Source organism: Sminthopsis crassicaudata, chromosome 1 (assembly GCF_048593235.1).
Source record: "Sminthopsis crassicaudata isolate SCR6 chromosome 1, ASM4859323v1, whole genome shotgun sequence".
Taxonomy (NCBI): Eukaryota; Metazoa; Chordata; class Mammalia; order Dasyuromorphia; family Dasyuridae; genus Sminthopsis; species Sminthopsis crassicaudata.
The window spans coordinates 464,762,453-464,775,872 of record NC_133617.1 but is presented as its reverse complement, the minus strand read 5'-3'; the positions used below and the strand labels follow the sequence as shown (position 1 = coordinate 464,775,872).

General features: G+C 37.1%; 1 pseudogene; it reads left to right on the top strand.

Moving 5' to 3' along the window:
- Positions 1-1,292: 1,292 nt before the first annotated feature.
- LOC141550478 (lon protease homolog 2, peroxisomal pseudogene) overlaps positions 1,293-13,420 on the top strand; it is an 81,649-nt pseudogene continuing 69,521 nt past the window's right edge.

The window sequence follows — 13,420 nt, the reverse complement described above, 5'->3', positions numbered from 1 at the left end:
AGACTTTGTGCACAAGAAAAATCAATATAGCCAAGTTTAGAAAGGAAACTGAAAGTTGAGAAACAATTTTTATAGTCGGTATTTCTGACAAAGGCCTTATGTCTCAAATATATAGAGAGCAAAGTCATTTTAAAAAATTGAGCTCTGTTCCTAGGGCAAAGAAATGTGTCCCAATCTTCTATTTCCTCATCACTGACTTTCCATGCTGGGGCTGAAGGTGCTGGTATCTTTCTCATTGCATTGGTCTGACCTGTTGGGTCAGATTTGGGGGGTCTTGCAGATTTGCCTTCTGTGCTGGAATTGGAGGTCTCAAAGGTGGCCTGTTCAGTCAGATCCAAAGAGCCAGGACTGAAGGGCTTTTACTGGTGATAGGTATTGTGGTCTTCTGCTATATTCCTTACACCATATCTGTGCTGGACCATACTCCCCTATTATCCAAGTGAGATAGAACTTTCCTGAAGTTCTTCCAAATTATTTCAAACTGGAAAATTGTTTCACTCCATCTTTTCCTGGGTTCTGTTACTTTAAAACTGTTTAAAAACTTATTTTAGAATTGTTTCTGAGGGAAACTGGGGAGAACTCAGCCAACATCCTGTCCTCTCTACCATCTTGGCTCTGGTCCTCATCTTTGATTTTTCAAGGTTTTTATTTTGAAGTTTAATTAGGAAATTCAAATTTTATTCTTTTTCTACATTTCTAGTTACATGCCCATTTCTCTTTTTTTATTTTTATAAGTATTAAGAGATATAGATGTTCTCCTAAGTATTGCTCTGGTTGCATTCCACAAGTTTTGTCATATTATCTCATTGCTGTGATTATTTTTGATAAAATCACTGATTTTTTCTATAATTTGTTCTTTGACTCATTCAATTTTAAAGTTTAGATTATTTAGTTCCAATTAACTTATGCATTCAAGGCCTTTTATTGAAGGTAATTTTTATGGCATTATGGTTCAAAATAAGTGCATTCAATATTTTTGCCTCTCTATGTTTATGACATTTTAATGCCTTAACTCACAATTAATTTTTTGATGGTGCCATGAACAGCTAAGAAATTGTATATTAATACCTTTCTATTCTCATTCAGTTTTCTCCAGAGATCTAAAGATTTCTCCATCTCTTTAACTTCTTTCTTATTGTGCTTAGATTTTCTAATTCTGAGAGGGGAAAGCAAAGGTACCTTCATTGCTATACTTTTAATATTTCCTCCTGTAGCCTGCCCCGAGCTTCGCCTTAACCACGTAGTCCCAGACTAGGGATGGTGGTCCCACCACGGGCCGGCTAGTGGCAGCCATGTAGTCCGTAAGCGTGATCCAGATCCCGAACTGGCTACCTCTGCTGCTAACCCACGAGTGCGTCCTGCTGCCCAGCTCCACGAGGTGCACCAGTGTGGACTCGGTCTGCAACCTGTAGCAGATGTTCAGCCACTTGCTCATGGGCACATCACAGCAGAGCATCATCCTAGGCTTCATCCCCAACTCACGGGATCTGGCTAGCGGATGCTCAGTACCTGCCCCCGCTGCACAGGATTGGGACAGCTGCACTGGTGGTTCAGGTGATGGCACTAACTAGCCCAAGCCCCACTATACTTTGTTTATCACAGGTCTCTGCCGCTTCCAGATTGTTCAGGTAGTAAAGGAGAAACCATATCCTGTTGCAGAAGTTGAACAGTTGGACCAGCTGGAGGAATATCCCAGCCCATCTAATGCCCCAGAGGAACTTGGAGAACTTTCTGAACAGTTCTATAAATATGCAGTGCAGTTGGTTGAAATGTTGGATATGTTTGTTCCTGCTGTTGCTAAATTGAGACGTCTTTTAGACAGTCTGCCAAGGGAAGCTTAGCAGACATCCTCACTTCAATTATCTGCACAAGTAACAAAGAGAAGCTTCAGATTTTGGATGCTGTGAACCTGGAGGAGAGATTAAAAATGACCATACCTTTGCTGATAAGACAAATTGAGACCAGAAAACATAAGCAAGATGATGATAAGCAGGTTATAGCTATACACCCCATTAGGAGGATTATACACATTCCTGGAACTTTAGAAAATGAAGATGAGGATGAAGATAATGATGACATTGTCATGTTAGAAAAGAAAATCCAAACATCTAGCATGCCAGAGCATAAAGTCTGTGTCAAAGAGATAAAGAGACTGAAAAAATACCTCAGTCAATGCCAGAATATATCCTGACCAGAAATTATTTGGAATTTATGGTGGAATTGCCTTGGAACAAGAGCACAACCAACCATCTTGATATCCGGGCAGCCTGAATTCTTCTGGATAATGACCATTACGCCATGGACAAATTGAAGGAGAGGGTTCTGGAATATTTAGCTGTCAGGCAGCTGAAGAACAACCCTGAAGGGCCCAATTCTTTGCTTTATTGGCCCCCCTCCCCCTCAGCAGATTCAGATTCCTCAAGTTACCACTCTTTTTTTTATTAATTTTTTATAATTATAACATTTTTGTTGACAGTACATATGCATAGGTAAATTTATTTATTTATTTTTACATTATCCCTTGTACTCCCTTCTGTTCCGAGTTTTTCCCCTCCTTCCCTCCACCCCCTCCCTTAGATGGCAGGCATTCCCATATATATTAAATATCTTATAGTATATCCTAGGTACAATATATATGTGCAGAACCGAATTTTGTTGTTGTTGTTGCAAAGGAAGGATTGTATTCGCAAGGTAAAAATAATCTGGGAAGAGAAACAAAACAAAACAAAACAAAACAATGCTCACAGTTTACACTCATTTCCCAGTGTTCCTTTTCTGGATGTAGCTGATTCTGTCCATCATTGATTTATTGGGATTGGATTAACTCTTCTCTATGTTGAAGATATCTACTTCCATCAGAATACATCATCATACAGTATCATTGTTGAAGTGTATAATGATCCCCTAGTTCTGCTCGTTTCACTCAGCATCAGTTGATGTAAGTCTCTCCAAGCCTCTCTGTATTCCTCCTGTTGGTCATTTCTTACAGAACAATAATATTCCATAACATTCATATATCATAATTTACCCAACCATTCTCCAACTGATGGACATCCATTCATCTTCCAGTTTCTAGCCACTATGAAAAGGGCTGCCACAAACATTTTGGCACATACAAGTCCCTTTCCCTTCTTTAGTATTTCCTTGGGATATAAGCCCAGTAGTAGTATGGCTGGGTCAAAGGGTATGCACATTTTGATGACTTTTTGGGCATAATTCCAGATTGCTCTCCAGAATGGTTGGATTCTTTCACAGCTCCACCAACAATGCATCAGTGTCCCAGTTTTCCCACAGCCCCTCCAACATTCATCATTATTTGTTCCTGTCATCTTAGCCAATCTGAGAAGTGTTTAATGGTATCTCAGAGTTGTCTTAATTTGCATTTCTCTGATCAATCTCAAGTTACCACTCTTGACATCATTGCCAGGTATACCAGAGAGTCTGGTGTTCGTTCTTTAGACCGAAAGTTTGGTGCAATTTGCCGAGTGGTGGCTATGAAAGTGGCTGAAGGGCAGCACAAAGACACAAAACTGAATGTGCTGAGGGCACTGAGGGAAAAGCACCTCCACTAATCTCTTCATTTTTATTCTCCTTCTTGGATGATCCCTCATAGAATGGTACCTAAGAATCCACATTATCATTCCTTGAAGATCAAGCAGCACCTCTCATAAGGTCCAGTTTCTTTTTCTTCTTTCCTTTTGTATTGCCAACTCAAATATCTGAAATAAATATGGCATTAGAAATGGTGAAGAATTAGAAGCAGCAAGCAGAACCTGCCTCAGTTTCTCTCATAAGTGTAAATGATTTTGAGAAGTTCATTAGTGAAAAAGCTACTTTTGTGGCAGATTTCTTTTTCTTTCTTTCTTTCTTTCTTTTTTAATAGTTTTTATTTACCAGATATATGCACGGGTAATTTTACAACTTTGACAATTGCCAAACCTTTTGTTCTAATTTTCCCCTCCTCCCCTCCCAGATGGCAGGTTGACCAATACATGTTAAATATGTTAAAGTATAAATTAAGTACAATATATGTATACATGTCCAAACAGTTGTTTTGCTGTACAAAAAATTGGACTTTGAAATAGTGTACAATTAACCTGTGAAGGAAATCCAAAATGCAGAAGGACAAAAATAGAGGGATTGGGAATTCTATGTAGTGGTTCATAGTCATTTCCCAGAGTTCTTTCGCTGGGTGTAGCTGGTTCAGTTCATTACTGCTCTATTTGAATCGATTTGGTTCATCTCATTGCTGAAAATGGCCACATCCATCAGAATTGATCATCATATAGTATTGTTGTTGAAGTATACAACAATCTCCTGGTCCTGCTCATTTCACTCAGCATCAGTTCATGTAAGTCTCTCCAGGCCTTTCTGAAATCATCCTGTTGGTCATTTCTTACAGAACAATAATATTCCGTAATATTCATATACCACAATTTATTCGGTCATTCTCCAATTGATGGACATGCACAAAGTTTCCAGTTTCTGGCCACTACAAAGAGAGCTGTTGTGGCAGATTTCTTCAAGTTTATTCAATGAATCTCACTCAAGAATTCCCCAAAACACCTACAAATGAGGGAGAACTACCATTTTGCATATACCAATGTTGATGGTCTCATGAAAAAAGTATAATCCTGATGGTCAAAAATATATCCAGAAGAATATTTTTGTTGTTTGCCACATGATAGAAGCAAGGCAAGGATCTACTTGTGGCTTATGATAATATGGACTCTAAAGGATCCAACTACTGGAGAAACAGAATAACAAGAATGGCACAGAAATGCCTGGAAGCTCCACAGGAACTCAACTTGACTGTTGCTGGTAGCAAAACTTTTAGCCATGAACTTTCTGATTTTGATTTGGAAAGAACCTTTTGAAGAGATACCTGTTGTTGCTATCAAAAACCTGTGAAAGGAGAAATTTTTTTCATGCAAGATAAGTTCTCCCAGATAGGGAAGGTCCTTGAGTGATTCCTGAGAATTCCTCTGATGGCAACCTGAAGAGATACTTAAATGTGAGCCTATCCCAGGGAATAGTGATGGAACTCAGGCAGGTGGTGGTAGCTGAGAATTTGATTAAATTATAACTACTGATAAAGATATTCCGATAGAATATTATGTCTACTGGTGTGATCACTGTAGAAACCTGGAGTCCAAGTACAAAGAGTTGGAAGAAAAGTACAGCAAAGATGGCTACTATGGCCAATGATGTGCCTTTTTTCACATGTACTCAGTCTTCCCTACCATCTGTTTCTCTCCAGCAAATAAGCAGAATTCATAGAAATATAAAGGTAATGACCATGAAGTTAAGTGATTTTATTAATTACCCTCAGAGAGAAACTATAAAACCTCTTGTGATCCAAGAGGAAAAATTTAAAAAGAAAAAGGCGGAGGAAGATCTCTCAAATAGGAGCCAAAAACAGACAGACCCCTTGGTAGAAAGATTTATCAGTGATGGGATAAGTAGTGCTTCAGAGATATGTGGACAGCAGGGATGCCGTTTGAATCCTGTTTAATTTTCTCTAATTTTTTCTTTAGATGTGAATGGACACACCAAGATTGGTTAATATTTGTTTGTTGTTTGAGAGGGCTGGGTGTTAGGAAAGGATAATTTATGTTGGAAAAATATTGAAGGGTTTGGAGGGAGTTGAATTGGGGGTTATTTTCTACATTTGGAAGTGACAATAAAATAAATCTCCTTTAAAAAAATTTCCTCCTGTACTTTATTTTTTCTTTAAAAATTTGGATGCCATACCATTTTGTAAAAATGTTTGACAATGATATTATTTCATTGTTTATGATACCTTTTTTTTAAAAGCAAGATATAGTTTCCCTAATCATCTCTTTTAATTAGGTCTGGTTTTGCTTTTTCTTTGTCCAAGATCATGATTGTTATCCCTGTCTTTTTTTATTTTAGCTGAAGCAGTATAGATTTTGTTCTAGCTCCTTAAGTCTTTCTGTTTCAAATATGTTTCTCAGAAATAACTGTTTGGGCCAGAACTCTGAAACCAAGATTCCTACTAGGTGCCAAGTCAGTGGAATTGATGAGACAATGATTGACATCAGTTTAACAAGGTGATTAATAGTTCTCTAAGTTCAGCATGAATTATTTAATCTTATAACAAATAATGGTTTCCTAGTGATATAATGATTGGTTTATACTCAGTGTAGAGCATATAAGCTGAGACAAACTCAGCCAGAGTCGGAGACCAGGAGAGGACAGGGGACTAGAGGCAGGAGCTCAAGTTCTCAGAGCCAAGGAGAAAGATTCATTCCATCATCATCAGCCTGGCCTGGCCTCCTGCACTTCTTCCACTGAAACCAAGATTCCTGAAGGCCACAAGAGAGCTAACTGTGCTCCAGGCAAGGAAACTAGATTGTGAAGGAAAAAATAAGGAATTTGGACTTTAACACCTGGCTATTCTTGTGGTGATTACTGAACTGGAACAAAGGCTGCTCCAAGATCTCCAGATAATCAACAAGAACATTATATTTTGGCATCTGAATGTGGGACTAAGGACCTACATTTGTGACCCAGAAATTAGGGTGAGTATAAAAACAGACAAGAAGGAAACTTTGTTAAGGGCTAAAGTAGTGTTTCAGCTGAAATGAGACAAATGTTTAGAAGACAGCCTTCTTTTCCACATCAAGGAAAATGTATCAAAAGCTTAGTTAAGCTAATAAAAAACCAAGGTTTGATTGTAACTTGGGAACAGATCATTGAACTTTTAGAAACATTACAATGCACCTCCTTGATTCTTGAATCAAGGAGATTCTCAAAGGAAAAAGAATTAGATGCAGAAGAATGGAAATTAGTAGGAGAACAACTATGTTAATATTATAATGATAATGGTCCTGATTCAATTTCTAAAGAAACATTCTACACATAAAACTTAATACAATTGGCATTAAGGAATTATATAAGTATTAGAATAAGAAAAAAGAAGAAATTGCAGGAGGGGGAGGATACTGACAAATTAAGTGAAAAGAATGAAGAATTAGACAAGAAAGGAATTAAGTACAATTCTGATGAAATTAAGGAATGTGGTACTTCACAGCCATTAGGGCATTCCCCATTTCCTGACCTACCCTCCTCAATTAACCTTCATGGGTGGAGGGAGAAGGAGGAGGGGGAGGGACAGTGACACAATCAGCACCACTTATGAAGCAGCCTATGACAAGATTACAAAAGGCACTCATTAAAGCTTAAAAAGAACAGGATACATATGATTTAATAGAAGCATACCCTATGATTAAAGAATTTGATTCTTCAGGTCAAGCCAGGAGAAGATACACTCCTTTTGATCTGGAAATTATTAAAGATTTGGAAAAGGGTTGCACTCTTTATGGGGCTACAGCGTCTTATGTTAAGATGGTATTAGAGAATTTGGTTTGTGAAACCCTAGTGATTGGAAATCTATAGTGAGGACATGGTTAGAGCCTGTTGTGGCTTTCTGAATATAGTGAACTCTGTGGAATACAAGCCCAATGAAATAGGCAAACTGGAGTTAATATACAAATCACCTTTGACCAACTAGAAGGTAAAGATCAGTATGCAGACACTTCAGTACAAATTCATTACCCTTTGATAGCATATGAGCAAATTGCTGCTGCTGCTATCAAAGCATGGTGCTCCCTCCCAGTACAAAATAGAGGGGAAGTCTTCACGAAAATAGAGCAATATCCAAATGAACCCTTTGCTGATTTCATGGGATGTCTACAGACAGCTGTCACAAGAACCATCAGTGAAAATGAAGCTACAGGAATTATGATAAGGCAACTGGCTAAGGAAAATGCTAATGAGGTTTGTAGAAGAATTATATGGGGATTACATAAAGATGCTCTTTTAGAAGAGATTATAAGATGCTGTGCCACAGTGGGCCTTTTATATCCAGGCTATGTTGCAGAACACGGGAAGACAGGGTCCCTCTTGGCAAGGGACTTCTAGAGAAACTCGTCAATGCTTTCAGTGTGGTAAAGTAGGGCATATGAAAGCTCGATGTTGGCATAGAAACAGAGTGAGAAGACAGGGTGAGACAAGATCCAAAACCCCATGCAATAAGGGCTTCTACTGGGCCTCAGAATGTAGTTTGACCCAGGGAAATGAGAGATGGAGCCCAGTTCCAAGACCTGAAACAAAAAAAGAAAAGTCTTTAGAAGTTCAATATTCTGATATGATTAATCACTCAAAAAGCAATCCGATGGGAGGAAGGGATTACAATTGGGGAGAATACAAGCTTTTTAACCCAACAGAAGGGCAGTGTCCAGTGCAAGCAGCTCCAATGTAATTGCCAAGTGATGAGGAGAAATCTAGAAAGTGGTAAATAGAAGGGAACAAATAGGTTAACTGCTTGGGAGAAAGGGTTTGCTTGTATCTCTACAAATGGAGAAGGAATCAGATGGGCGCCTTATTCATTGGAGAGAGACAGAAAAAAGAGAAAAAACCTTGAAACAAAGGAGAAGACTTAAGAAACATCTGACACTGAAAGAGCATGGCTGATAATAAAAGTGTTACAGAACTTCAACACCAGCAGGAATCACTGGATTCCCTGAGATGAAAAATTGTTAAGACTGTTGCAGAACTTTAAAACCCACAAGAATGATTGGATTCCCTGAGACATGAAGTAATGGACAATAGATTGGTTTTGCACTATTTCTAGGACTTATGGACATGTATAATTCCTCTTGTTGATTCATGTTATTTGTTACATCACTACTAGCCTGTGTTACTATATGCTTATGTAATATATGTAATTATGTGTAATACCTCCCATGTTGATGGATTTATGTATACCTGTTTCAAATGAGAGCCTTCAGAAACCCGCTAATCTGGTTTGATTCCCCAGTTTCCTTTGGTGTTTTCATCTCCCTTCCTGAGACATCAGGGAGGACATGATCACCTTCTTTTTTGGTATTTTCACCCCTTTTTTGAGAAGTAAGGGAAGGCTTGATCACCTCCTTTTTGGGATTCTCACCTTCTTGAGAAGTCAGGGAAGGTGGCCACCTTATGTTCTAAAACAAAAGGAAGTGGGAGATGTTATGGGCCAGAACTTTGAAACCAGGATTCCTACAAGGTGCTAAGTCAGTATAATTGATGAGACAATGGTTATCTAGTTTAGCATGGTGATTAATAGTTCTCTAAGCATGATTAGTATGATTGATTTAATCTTACAATAAATAATGGTTTCCCAATGATATAATTATTGGTTTATTGGTTTATACTCAGTGTAGAGCATATAAGCAGAGACAAACTCAGACAGTCAGAGACTAAGAGAGGACAGGGGACTGGAGGCAGGAGCTCAAGCTCTTGGAGCCAGGGAGAGAGCCAGATTAATTCACTCCATTTTATACCATTATGGTGGCAGGCCTGTCCTTAACTTCTCCATTGAAACCAAGACTCCTGAAGGCCTCAAAAAAGCTAGCTGGGCCCCAGGCAAGGAGGCAATAAAGAATTTGGACTTTGGACACCTGGCTATTCTGGTGGTAATTACTGAATTGAAAAGAAGGCTGGTTCCAAGACCTCCAGAAAACCGAATGAGAACACTATAAATAACATGTTGTGGTATTCTGGTTTCTAATCTACTCTATCTATTTCTGTTTTATAAATTAGTTTATACTAGTTACATTCAGTTGATATTGGTAAGTGTATTTCCCTCCATCCTATTTTCTTCTATTAACCTTCTCTCTTATTTTTGTTTCTCCTCAAATGTTTTATGCTGCTGATCAATGCCTCCCTTGCTCTGACCTTCTCCAACATATTCTTCCTCCTCCCCCCCCACTTTCTCCTTCCCTTCATACCTTCTTAGGGGTAAGATAGATTTCTATATATACTTTGTGTGTATATTTGCATCTTTCTGTATGTATGTGTATCTATGTATATATTCTTCCTTCTTTGAATCACTTCAGATGAGAATGAGGTTGAGGCATTCTCCCCCATATAAAATAAAAGCTGTTTTTTGTGTGCCTCTTTTATGAGACAATTTTCTCCATTCTCTCCCTCCCTTCCTCCTTCTCTCAGTTCATCCCTCTTTATCATCCCTTCATTCTTTTATTTGAATCATTCCAACATAACTGATACACACCCATGCCTTCAGTTTATGTAATAATAAAGTTCTTAGGAGTTACATATATTCTTTTTACATATATGAATGTATATATGAATATATATATACATATATATATATATATATATATATATATATGAATTTAACCTTATGAAATAATTTATGATTTCTCTTTCCTGCTTATTTTTTTTATTCTTCTCTTGGGTCTTAGATTTGAATGTTAAGTTTTTTATTGGACTCCAGTTTTTTCATCAGGAATGCCTAAAGTTCTTTTATTTCATTAAATATCCATTTTTTCTTCCTGAAGTATTATACCACCTGAATAATAATTGTTATTTTCTGTCTCGAAGCATTGGGAAATCCCTGTTCAACTTATTGTAATTATTAAAACATAACATTTCCCCCAAAATGTTCCTGCAATTCCTCCATTCAACTATTCAGATGTTCCCATTTTGTATAGCATTATTCATCTTTTAGCTTTGCACACAACTAGCTATAGCTGTATAAGCCTCATTTTTTCCCCTCAAAGTTGATAGAAATCTAGCCTCAATCTAATTTGGGAGATAGGCTTCTTCATTACACTGAGACATGGCATCCAGTATTTGGAACTGCTTTCTCCCTTACAAATAAAAGGAAAAAGAGTAATAACTTGATTAAGCCACTAACAAAAATATTGAGTCAATTAGTAATCACTTAATAAATATTAGTTAATAGTGTTAGGTGACAGCCTGCTTTATTTAAGGGGCAAAAACATTTTTTTCCCTTTTAGTTCAATTCAACCTTTATTATATACCTTTCATGGGCAAGGTAGTATGTTAAGTGCTGAATATGTAAAATCAAAACTGCCCTTTCAGTATTAAAGAAATACTATATTTACAGAAGTAAGGAAATAGGAGGTAATTGGAGGAGTAATCAGGCATTAACTACTAATGATAAAAAGGAGAGGTGGTACCTGAGCTGAATGTTGAAGAAAGCTAAGGATTCTGAAAGGTGGAAGTAAGGAAAGAATATGTTCCAGGAGAAATGCATGGAGAATAACTAATGGCTGTTTAAATTAAACATTTCTGGTTATACAAACTGATTTGTCAGTTTAGGATCTAGTCTGCAACTGCATTATGGCTTTGGATATTATCTCATTACATTTCTTGGTCTCAAATTCTTGTTCAGGGTTTCTTTTAGGAAAATTGGAATTGGACTTTCATTCTCTCCAAAAGGGACCTCAGCTCAGTCACTTTCAGTCATTACCAAATCTTCATGATTCTTTTTGGAGTTTTTTTTGGCAAAGATACTGGAATGGTTTATCATTTCCTTCTTCAACTCATTTTATAGGTGAGGAAACTGAGACAAACAGAGTAAATTAAGTTGCCCCGGGTCACACAGCTAGTGTCTGAGACCAGATTTGAATTAAAGTATTTTTGATTCAAAGCTTGACATTCTATCTATTGTGTCCCTTACCTATATATAAAGGGAAGAAGAACTGTTCCGTCCTAGTCACAAAGGATCAATCATTCTTTATTAGGAAAGAAATTCTTTTGTTTGTTTTTGTTTTTAAATAAATGATTAAGGAGCATATAGTTTGCACAAACTTTGGGACCTATGGACAGAATTTACCTTTTTTTTTTTTAAAGTAATTATAATTAATGAACAGATATTTTTAACTGGAATTTAAGATAAGTGAAAGCAGTTAGATAATACAGTGGATAATGTGCTGGCTTTGAAGGCAGGGATATTAATTTTCCTAAGTTCAAATCTGACCTCAGACTTACTATCTGTGTAGTAAGGCAAGTACCTTAGCCCTGTTTGTCTCAGTTTCCTCATGGAAAAATGATCTGGAGAAGAAAATGGCAGACCTTTTTGTCAAGTTTCTTTGCCAAGAAAACCCTAAATGAGGACATAGAGTATTGGGCACAACTGAAATGACTAAAAAACAATAATAATAAAATGTAAACAAGCACACACTGGCTTCAACCTATCTTATTTGTTCTTCCAAGTAGTTTCACAGCAAAAAGCATATTTTCTGGAGGGAAGTGGAATAAGTAGGTAAAGCAATTTGTAGTTTACAGTTTTAATAAGATTAATTTTTTGTCTCTGCCTCACTTTATCTCCTCATCTTCATCTTTCTCCTTTTTATCTCCTCACCTCCCACCTTCTCCTTTTTTTCCCTCACTTTGCTTATCTGCCCCCCTCCCTCTCATAAGACTATCTCTTAGTCTAGGAACTTTGTCCAGAGAACTCAGGGTGAGTTATCCAGAAATACACAATTAAGAATGTATCAGAGAATAGACTTGAATCTAGATCAATAGGCCCTCTCTGTAAGCTATTATACCATACTAACTTTCATATTTATATTTTTTTACATAGCCTTTTTTTTGCAAGTCTTGTTAGGTTAATGCTTAAGCGTTTGATATATTTTGTCATTATTGTAAATTATTTTCATCTTCATTAAAAAATTTAATTTCTATCTTTTGTCAATATAAGTCATTTCTAAGGAACTCCCCTCCCCCTTTTGAACTTAAATTTTTGCATCCATTCTCTACAAATTATGGAGTCAATTATGCTGAGAATGAACTGTGGTCTTCCCTATCTGGACACAGCAAAGGAAAGAGATTAGGAGAAAAGGAGTGGTTGTAAAAGAGTACTCTGAAAGAGCAGCAGATATAAATCAACCAGCTCAATCTCTCCAAAAGCTTCATACCTCATCCACATAATAGGGGTGTAGAGGACATGCTCCAAAGGCCCCACAAAGGTACCTTCATGTTAGTAGAAGTGGACATGACCAAACTAGTTTGGGTTGTGTATGTATGTATGTGTGTGTGTGTGTGTGTGTGTGTGTTGTGTGTTTGTGCATATGTACCTGGAATCAGGAAGACCTGAATTCAAATCTTGCCTCAGACACTAATTTTATGACTTGGGCAAGTCTCTCTAAAGCCTCAGTTCTCATCTTCAAAATAATATATTTTTTTACCCCACAGGATCAAATGAGTCACACACACACACAATGTATTTGGCAAAACTTAAAGTTATATATATAGCTACTCTCATTATTATTATTATTATCATCATCATCATCATCGTTGTTGTTACAAGCAGTAAAATCCTATTTGCATACTATAATTGTTTCAGAGTTATTAAGAAACTAGAATAATGATGAAGATCCAAACCCAAAGGATTATTTGTAATGATGCCATTTCAGATAAAGTAATAGGAGAGGTTTAGGCCACTAAGAAAAATTTTATGGGATTGTGGTTTACTCAGCACCCCTCTGATTTCCTTACAAAGGCACTTATTTTATCTACTGGATGGGCTTCCCCAGACCAAAGGAGGACACTTCCTAGAGATTTAGGATTTCCTAAGGTA